We start from the raw sequence: 10,789 nt of genomic DNA, 5'->3' as shown, positions 1-10,789 counted from the left end.
GCTCTTCGTTCCTTAGCTCGGAAATGGGACGGATATTCTCCATACATGATGTAGTTTTGAAGAATATTGAACCATAGTTTGGTGGGAACTTGAACGGTGGCTACCACTCCGACTTCGAAATCGGATTCCGTTTCTGATGGATCTTTAGAGGTTTGACCTTAATTCTAATAGGAATTTGGGTCACAGCTACTAGCATAGACAAAGCATCGGCAAAGCGATTTTGGCTTCTTGGTGCGTGTACAAAAGACACGTGATCAAACTTGTCGATAAAACGGAGTAGGGAAGTGTGATTGAGTTTTAGATTTTCTCCTCGTACTTGCCATGTTCCGTTAACTAGGGATATAACCAGATTAGAGTCGCCAACTACGTCTAATTTAGTTGTTCCTCTTTCGTATGCGATTTTGAGACTTGAGAGACATGCTTTGTACTCAGCCTCATTGTTGGTTATGGAATACTCTAACTTAATAGAGATGGGATTATAGGTTCCTTTGAGATCTATCAAGAGAATTTCAATTCCATAGCCATATTTAGACAAAGTTACATCAAACATTAGCTTCCATATGTCTGAAGAGATAGACATTATGGAGTTATTAGGAAAGTCGAGTTCAAAAGAAGACTCGACTATGATAGGCTGATCTGGTAGGAAGTCTGCGACAACACCTCCCTTAACAGATTTATGAGTTGTATACATGATGTCGTATTCGGAGATCATCATCCATTTAGCGAATCTAGGCAACAGTAGTGTTCGCTGAAATAGATAATGGATTGGGTCAAGCTGGGACACCAGCTTGATAGGGTGGGCTTGCATATAATGTCTCAGTCTTTTGGTGACCCATGCGAGTGCCCAACACACTTTCTCGGGTGCTGAATAGTTCAATTCGTAACTAGTCATTCTCTTGCTCAGGTAGTAGATGGAAATCTCGAGTTTATCCTCATTTTCTTGAGCCAAAAGGCTGCCCATAGCCGAATCTGTTACTGTGAGATAGAGAATTAAAGGAACATCGGATCTTGGAGGCATAAGGATCGGTGGTGACTTTAGATAGTCTTTGATTTTTTCAAAAGCTTGTTGATAAGTGTCATTCCATTGAATTTCTGATCCTTTTTAGTAGCTTGAAAAGAGGATCACAGGTAAGAGTTAGTTTACTGATGAAATGACTAATGAATTGGATTCTACCGAGGAAGCCTCGGACATCTCGCTCATTCTGAGGCGTCGACATAACCGTAATGACCTCGATTTTAAAGAGATCGATTTCTATTCCGCGTTGGGTGATGTGAAATACTAGAATTTTACCGGCGGTAACTCCGAAAGCACACTTCTTAGGGTTCAACTAAAGCTGGTATTTTCGAATTCTTTGCAAGAATTTGTCTAAGTTGAGAATATGGCATTATTGATCCTTAGACTTTATGATCATGTCGTATATGTAGACTTTCACCTCATTATGGATCATGTCGTGTAAGATCATCATTATTGCTCATTGATAGGTAGCTCCAACATTTTTTACACTGAATAGCATGACCTTGAAACATAACGTGCCTACCTCTGTGATGAAGGTAGTCTTCTCTTTGTCTTCTTCAGCAATCAGGATTTGGTTATATCTTGAGAATCCATCCATGAAAGACAAAAGTTGATTTCCAACAGCATGATCAACTAGAATATCGATGTGGGGCAAATGAAAGTTATCCTTAGGACTGGTTTTGTTTAGATCGCGTTAGTCTACACACACACGCACATCCTTCCGTCCTTCTTCAAGACGGAAACCACATTGGCTATCTATGTGGGGTAGTTCACAATTTTGAGGATTTTTTCTTCCAACTGTTTATGGACTTCTTCCTTAACCTTGGCAACAACCTCGATTTTTATCTGTCTTAACCTTTGTTTAACAAGTTTTGCCTCTAGATAAAGAGGAATTTGATGTCGAACGATTGCATGATCCACTCTGGGCATATCCTTGTAAGACTAGAAAAAACACATCTTAATTGGTCTTCAGCAATTTGATCATCTCATGAAGTTCATCATCACTCAGGCTTTGTCTAATCAACACGATTGAGGATCGTCCTAAGTATTGAGGTTTACATCGATTATCGTCTCGACTGCGGAATTCCAAGAAGTTTTTCATTTTGAAATTAAATTCAGATTGGAATGAAACATTATTATCATCTTACATGTATTCGAAATTATACTCTAGCGTTTTATTGGATGCTTTATTACAAAAAGCAAATGACATCTCATCAGGATTGTCATTACAGACTTATTTATTTATTACAACATCAGACACAATTTCATAGTCCACAAGGGGTGTGATGTTTCTATCAACACTCAGGTTTATTACATGAACTTTATCAACTGCTGGTAGGTTTGTGGAGTTTATCTTACAAGAGTCTTCATCAACAACCACGTCCTCGTCCGTTAGAGAAAGATCTCTAACAAGCTTTTTCAGGGTTTCATGCCAACAAGCAGTCATTTTCCTTATCATATTAAGGGATGAATTAGGATCAAAAGAATAATCTAAAAAGATTTTGAAACCTGGAGAGTGAGTTTGTAAAACTTGGTTGAAAAAAGGTTCGAGGAAATCAAAACACAGTGTGGTTTCTCCTTCTCGCACAAACTGTCCATTTAGGGTTAGAAAATAGGTACATATTATTTAGAAATTTTACCTTTCCTGGATTTATCTCCCTTTATTGGAGTATAACCGACACTGAAGTTGGCTGAGTCGTAATAAGACTAGGGGAAATAAGTCAAGCCGGTAGCGTTCGGCCCTAGACCCATTCCTGGGAAATATCTCATTTTCTGCATGAGACGCATGGATATTGCATTGTAAGGAGTGAAGTCAAGAATGGAAGATGTGTTCTGAACTTGCCTAAATATAGGACAGATGTCGAATCCACTTACCTCAATCTCCAGGTTAGTGGAATGAGTTGAACTGACGATGGTTGTGATGTATTTCTCACCTTCTATGGTGACGAGTTTGTCATTAGTCATGAAACAGATTTTCTGATGCAGGATGGATGCTAGAGCCTTAGCTTGATGCAACCAGCATTAGTAAAAAAAGATCCTATAGCGATTGGTAAACCAATCGCTATTAACCCCCAAACTAATCTCTATAGGCCTATAACGATTGTTCATATACCAATCGTCATCAATCGGTAGAGGTGTCCTCGTTGTTGCCTTAATTGGCAACGGCGATTGGTAGATAACCAATCGATATAGGCCTATAGTGATTGGTGTAATAACCAATCGTCATTTCCTTTATAAAAAATTAAAAAACTATTTAGCGATTGGTTAATAAACCAATCGCCACTTCCTTTAGCTAGTCTCTTTCCCACCCATTTCAGAAACTGGATCATCTCCTTCTTCGGTGCAGCAGGTATATGATCTAAACATAAATCACAAGTTTTACTCAACAGATAAATCAGATAAGAGTAAAAAAATACTCAACAGATAAATCAGAGCATTACCTTCGCTTTTGAAGGCCAAGACGATGCATCCATATTCTTCAATTACAACGATCTACAAAATGTATTTCGATTTTAGTAGCAACTTTACAGTTTCACCGATTGAAACCGGTAATCAATGGTGGTCGGACCTTGAGGCTTGGTTAGATCGCAAAAGCTTCTACTTGGAGGATGAGAGACAATGTACATATGTTCTAGAAACCCTAAGGAAGAATGTAGAACTGGTCGACGAAGGGAAATAATTGAGGAAGGATAACGATGATATGACCTAAAATCCATGGAGAGTCTCACAAGTCACAATTTTGTAGAAGATGGAGGTGACATTCTTCTTTGAACCTACTCAGAGCTCGGACTGGCACCAAGAAGATGATGAATTATTGACTAAGTAAGGGTTTCTTTTTCTTCTCTATTGTTGTTGTAAAAAGAACATATATCCATCTATCTATCTATTTTAGTACTACATAATATATTTACTTGCATTCCTAATTCCATTCACACAAGGAAAATATTCATTGTTTACAACATAAACAAATATCACACAACAAGATTGATAGTTGCAACAACAAAAAAATCAAATCAAAATGGAGATGCAAGAATAAAAGTCTTTCTTGAATTCACCCTCCCCCCAACACAACAATGTCCCCAGCTTGAAATTTACATTTATGCATAGTTTAGACGGAAAATATCATTGAAAACGAAAAAAGCTTCCCTGGGGTGTTGGCATGATATAAAACATCTGGTATATAAGAAAAACACAAGGTAGGTATTTATTTGTAACTTCAATTGCAAAGATCAAAGTAAAGAAATACATACTACAACTACCTAACAAACGTGTCTACTACTGTTTAGCACTGACATCATTTGAAGAAGCATAGTGTGAAAAGCTACCATAACGGATGATGCTAAGACAGGTAGTAGAAATGAATTATTATTATTATTATTAATTTTGTGTGTTTATATCTAATTTGAACTTTCCATCCATAGATATATGTGCATGAGAAGCTATATCTACTACCACTAAACTAAAGGCATGTCTAAATTTATAGAATAATCAACCATAACTATACTCAATAGCAATGAATAATCAACCATAAAACAAGTCATGAATGAATGAGCATGGTTAATAAGAATGATTTCGTCTGGAGATCTCAAGGCATTCTACTATATGTCACTTATAAGGATTTGTAACAACAAATCCATCTAAGGACATGAGTATTTAGAACTTTATGTTTTCTAACTATATGTCACTTATAAAGATTTGTAACAACAAATCAATCTAAGGACATGAGTATTTAGAACTTTATAATGATCTAGAAAATAATTTGGAACATGATCTAAGAAAAAATCTAATTATGATCCAGAAAAAAAAAATCTCTAAACCAAATGGAACAAAGAAAATACATTATAACTAGGATAATGATCTAGAAAATAATTTCTGTACCAAATAAAGCAACAAAAATCATACTATAATCTAGATACTATCCATAAATCATTATTAAGATTAATCTTGTACCCAAAAAAAATTATCATCAATCATCATTTTCAATTTTAAGTTTGGCGATTTTCAATGGGATTGTGATAGTGACAAACTCATTTCTAATTATTATTATTATTATTAGAAGGGAAAGACGCAAGGAAAATGAATAAAGTAGATGACAACCAAATTACAATTCCAGAGAAAAAAAAGAAATGCACATTTGTCTCTTCATCTAAGAAAACCCAGGCAGGAGAGACATCATTTATACTGAATATTTGACCTGAAACAGATGATTGAAGATGATCTAGTGTGGGAGACGTAATTGATTCATGACCAGTTGAAATAGAGGACTCCATAAGTGGACCGTCCACTGATGTTGGCGAATCAACCATGATGTAGCTCATTAATCTCCCAAAACTGTCATGATTTTCCATTTTAGTTTTAGCTAAAGTTCCTAGAGAATCACATGTATCTGCTATAAGATATCCAGAGTTCCCAAAAGAACTAACCAAGGGAAATTAGTTTATCGATGCAATGTTACCCTAAAGATTTATCACATTCAACTTAACAAACAACACTCTTCAATGGATTGAAACCGAGAAATTATATGAGGACCACTATTCCACTCACTTATTACGAATGATTAATGACGAATTGTAAGATGAAAAGCAATTATAGAAAAGAAAGCTACATACATTCATGGTGTATCCATAAGTGTCATCTTCATTATGTTGCTGGAATCCAGCTAAAAATATTAAGCATATCAATCAGATAAAACAATTTTATGGAACTCCAATTTTCATGTTAAAATATAGATCAGTTACCTCCACCTTGAACATCTGACTTGTACTGGTTATGTAGTGCTAGAAGCTCCTCCCATTCAAGTGTATTGATCTCGTGGAGTCTCTTTTCATAGTTTAGAGCACCAGGCTGTGTTTAGAAAGAACATTTAGAGCAAACAGTCATTTTGAAAGGAAAAATGAAACATATTTAATTTCGCATCATTGATGATCATAATAGTATGTCAACATTAACCAATTAACTAGATGTTATGACAATGAGCTTTGGCTATATGAATAACACAACCAGCCGTGGAAGTATTTTCTACTTCTACGACAAGAGTTTATTACACAAAACTAAAGTGAAAAAACTCTTTAAAAATAAATAGTACATCAGAGTTTGTTCTTATTCTTTGTTGGCATTAACAAAAGACATAGTGATCAAATTACCTATATCATTTTTTCTCCATAGTAAACTTTTGACAAGCAGTTGAATCAATTTCTTCCAATAACAGTACATGAGAAGAATGTGAATCCACGTGTGTGGTTGGGAACCCTGAAACTGTATCATGCCCAACCATAACCCATAGTAAGTCCAAAACTAATCTTCTAATACAACTGAGAACCATCCTGAGCAGCACTTTCCAAAACTAATCTTCTAATACAACTGAGAACCATCCTGAGCAGCACTTACACTTGGATAGAAGCCAAAAGATATTTGCAAATTTGTGATGCATGTACATGACAATAACTAAAGAGTTTCACGAATTTTCTCACCATAACAAATATAAAGTATGTTCTCAGATAACAAACATGTATTTTGTCAGTTCTATTTCTATAATATCACCACACGAATCATCCATTTCAACAACATTAAGAAAGAAAGAAAGGTCTTAATGTGCGCGTTTGAGGTTTGATTGTACATACATGGCTGAACTTAAGAGCGTGTTGTTCATCAGCGAGTTGGAGATTGTTGCTTAGGAACTTCTGGCCTTACATTCGCCACTGTGGAACGCCCTTGCAACCATCGATGTATAGATTAGCGAGGGTCGCTCGATTCATATCGAATGTCGAGTAGTAGGTTCGACAAATGCCCTTGCAAACACATCTGGATCCATTCGCCATTGTGGAACGCCTTCCGTCTCTTCTTTTAGCTCTCTCTCTCTCTTAGCTTGGAGCTATCGCTGGTGATTTTACGTTGACTAATTGAAATGGAGGGAGAAGACTTGAAAATAATTATGGATTCGTCTTCTATAGGCGGCGTCAAAATCATTGTCATTGTGTAGGTTTAGATCTGATTTTAATAGAAAATAGCGATTGGTGTGGGTACCAATCGCTACTATCACTAGTAATAACTATTGGTTAAAGTGTCAATCGCTAGTAACTCTTGAAAAACACGCCAAAATATTGCGCCCTTTTTTCCGGGTTTTAATTAGGTTTATAACGATTGGTTTTGTAACCAATCACCGTTATGTCAAGGTAGTAGTGATTGGTCTAAAAGGAAATCGCTATTATCAAGGTAGTGGCGATTGGATTTTAAACTAATCGTTACTACCTTGATAATAGCGATTGTCATTTAGACCAATTGCTATGATTTCTAGCTATTAAGACTTTTTTACTAGTGTAGGGTCATCCCAAGCTTAGGTTGTACAATGGTCGCATGTTGATTACGTAGAATTCTACCTCAAAAGGTATATCAGCTACGTAGATCGTTGCTCGGAAGCTGCCCATAATCTCTCGACGAGAATTATCAAAGCCACGAATGCACAGGTTTGAGGGAAGAACTTTATCAGCAGAAATGTCGAGTTCTTAGAGAGTCTTCCAAGGACATATGTTCAATGTTGAACCATTGTCGATCAGAGTCATAAGAATTACTTTATCAGCCATCTTTATAGAAATGTAAAGAGCCTTAACATGAGGTTCATCGGGAGAAGGTAGGTATTTGCCCTCGAAGCCTATCATGCTGATCTAAGGAGTTGCTGAGATGATATCAACCAACTATTCATGAGTCATGTTGGCTGGTATACTAGTCTGACTTAATTCATTTAGAACAACTTGCATGTGCTCGATAGAATACATCAGGATTTCCCATATGGAAATGTTGGCATTGGTCTTCTTAACTTGAGCAAGAAGACTATCACCAGGGTTTATATCTCTAGGCTTGTTTTCCCTTCTTGGATTTTTAGATGGGCCAAGAAGATTAAACGTAGAGGTTGTTTTCATGAAATTAGGCTGGAAGTCGGCTCCACTTCAGATTGTTAAGACTTATTGTTGCACTATCTTAAGAGTACTTGGAGTGGGATTGTCAATAATCCACCAATTTCGAGGTACTACTGATGGAGGTGGAGCTCGTCGATTCTCCTTTTTGGGCCATAGGTTGACCATATTAGACTTTAGAGGGTTAACATGTTCGTCGGCAGAAATTAGGTTGACTTGATGATTGGGCAAAGAATTGCTCGTGATTTCGGGTTTAGGAATGATTTTCTGATCAATTGAGTCTTGAAACAAATGTTTAAGGGCACTACAATTATCAGTAGAGTGACATTTTATTTGATGATATGCACACTATGCCCCTTCAAATTTTTTAAGGGACTCTACCCCCTCTCGAGGAGCTAAGGGTTTGATGAGGATCCTCTAATGAAGGAGTGTAAAAGATTGACTCGGGGTCATGCCTAGATCGTCAAAAGTTCTAGGAGGTCTTGGGACCCTCGATATCGGTGGTTTAGGTGTCGTCATGACATTTCTTTTGTCCAACACCGGTTTGCTCGGACCGGGCTTAGGAGGAACCAGGGCCTTCCAGGAAGTTGCGACATGGTGAACTCTGGCTTTGTCTTTCCTCATAGGTCAAGGAGGAAAACATAGGCCTTCATGATTTTACCCTCATTTTCCCTATCAAATACTCCATCGAGGTTATTGCCCGTTTTGAGAAGCTTCTTCATGTTTTGGAAAGTTTTAACGGCGAACCCAACAGAATATCTGTCGTTAACATTATCTAAAATCATGTTGATTTGTCTTTGTTCGCTAGGCAATGAATCAATCTCCTCGGCAACAGCTTTTTACCTTCGATAAAGACCGTGAATTTCTCATTTTCAGCTTGCTTGACATTCTTGAGCTTCTTCTCTAGCCATTCTAAACTGAGATTCATGTTGAAACGTTCTATGAAGGCTGACATGAGTTCTTCAATAGTTTGGAAATAAACAATCTTCTTTTGGTGATACCAACACAGGATCGCACCATCGATGTACTTGGGAAATAGATGGAGGACTGTTGGTTTTCCCATATATAAAGGTGTCATGGCCATGGTGTATATTTAGAAGAAAGCATCAGGGTCAGTCTTGCCTACATACTTTGAAAGAGAAGGTAGTTTTATCAAAAAAGGGATCATTGCTTGTTCGGCAGTTTTCATGGCGTTTTTTCAATCATGGTGTTCATCCAAGCTGCTTTTGGTCAATTGATTGAGTTGCTCTTGGAACTTGGTCTGGTTAGCATTCAATTGAGCCATTTGGACCTCGTATTCCATAGGAGGAATGATCATAGGGTTTTCCCCTTCTTGGGCATTGGGGTTGTCAGCAACTTCTGGCTGAGTCCTTACTGACCTATTATCCTCTTCAGGAGGCTCTTCATAGAGGGACGCTTCTTCCACACGACGATTATGAGGATTGATCCTGATCGGAGTGGAAATAGGTATAGCCGGTGGCGGCTGTCGTGGCGAAGATGGCTGCTCCAGAACAGTGATGGAAGGCTTAGTCATCAAGCTCGATAATATCACTAACTGTTCAGTGACTTGCTGAAGAGTAGTCTTCATCTCAGCAAACTCAGTTGGGGATATTGTATCCTTATCGTTCTTTGGAGTTCCTTCGACCATGGTTTGGCGCACAAAACTTCAAGTTCTTGGATCTCTTCTTCGTGGGGCCGTACTTATAAAAAAGTGACTGGCACACTATTAAGAAGATAAAGATAGATGAATCTTTTGTAGATGTAGTACAATACCAATGCAAAATGTGAGACATGAATTTAAGAAAGCGATGATTTTTTTCATGATCGGATAGACAAACATAGAGTTGTATATAAACATGTTCGCAGCATTTTTACATAGAGACTCTAATATTACAAAAGAGTCTAAATGGGAAAAAGTCCCAGATGAAAGTGAAAACTTCCTAATTCCAGACATAGTCTAGTTCAATATGAGCATTCTCCTCTACTTCAGCTTGGTGATTTCTCTCATACTGGTTGGTGATAAGATCCTGGTATTTCCTTTATCTTGTCATGATATTGAGCTGGAGGGCATCGTGCCACTGGCTGTGGTACTCTGCGTGGAGCCTTCGGGTTATAAGCCTATCGGTTGCAGCAGTAGGCTTAACATGGCTATGGCCAAACTGTTTGAATAGTTTGTGAGTATAGTAGTAGGTGATCCATTCTAAAACTAGGAGTAGGACAAGTGCCTTATCGTTCCTCATGAATGTCATCTTCATGATGGGGTACTAGGGAAGGATGTCCCATGTTTCATTATCATCTAGTATCGGGATTTCATAGAGAGCTTCCCTCATCCTTTGGTATTAAACAAAGGGGGATAGGGTGTTACCAGATAGAACTAGTGGTAGACGCTTGAGCTTGTCAAGTAGTCAAATGTAGAGGATTAAGGGAGAGCCCCTCTTACTCATGGTGGGAGATCGATATGAGTTATTTAGACCCATAAGTGTTTCTGCCAATACAATGCTAGAAGGATCTTTCTTGCCATTTTGCAACTGATGGGCTATCTCGATGATCCTTGAAGAAGGATTGTCGTTTGTTTTCCTAATAAAATGATGAGTGAGTAGTATGGACATCGTGATCATGGATGCTCTTTCTTTTATTGGGACTTCTTCGTCTTTGATCTCTAGTTTAGCCCAAGCCAAAAAGTTGATGCTCGTGTCGGAAATGATGGCACTAGAGGTTTCTTCGGAGCAGTGGTACTACTTTTGTAGAAGTCTTTTGATAGACATCGAGTCTAGGGATGGATTTATATGTATAACATTCTTGTTATCTATCATTAGAATAGCCCAGAATTCTTCTATGATGGGGCACATGATTCTGCTACCGA

General features: G+C 37.7%; 1 pseudogene; it reads right to left on the bottom strand.

Annotated features, from left to right (window-relative positions):
* Positions 1-3,908: 3,908 nt before the first annotated feature.
* LOC124922062 lies at positions 3,909-6,827 on the bottom strand (annotated as a pseudogene).
* Positions 6,828-10,789: the final 3,962 nt, after the last annotated feature.

The sequence above is a fragment of the Impatiens glandulifera genome, chromosome 1, assembly GCF_907164915.1.
Source record: "Impatiens glandulifera chromosome 1, dImpGla2.1, whole genome shotgun sequence".
Classification (NCBI taxonomy): domain Eukaryota; kingdom Viridiplantae; phylum Streptophyta; class Magnoliopsida; order Ericales; family Balsaminaceae; genus Impatiens; species Impatiens glandulifera.
The sequence above is the reverse complement of the archived record's forward strand: the minus strand, read 5'-3'. Positions and strand labels throughout refer to the sequence as shown.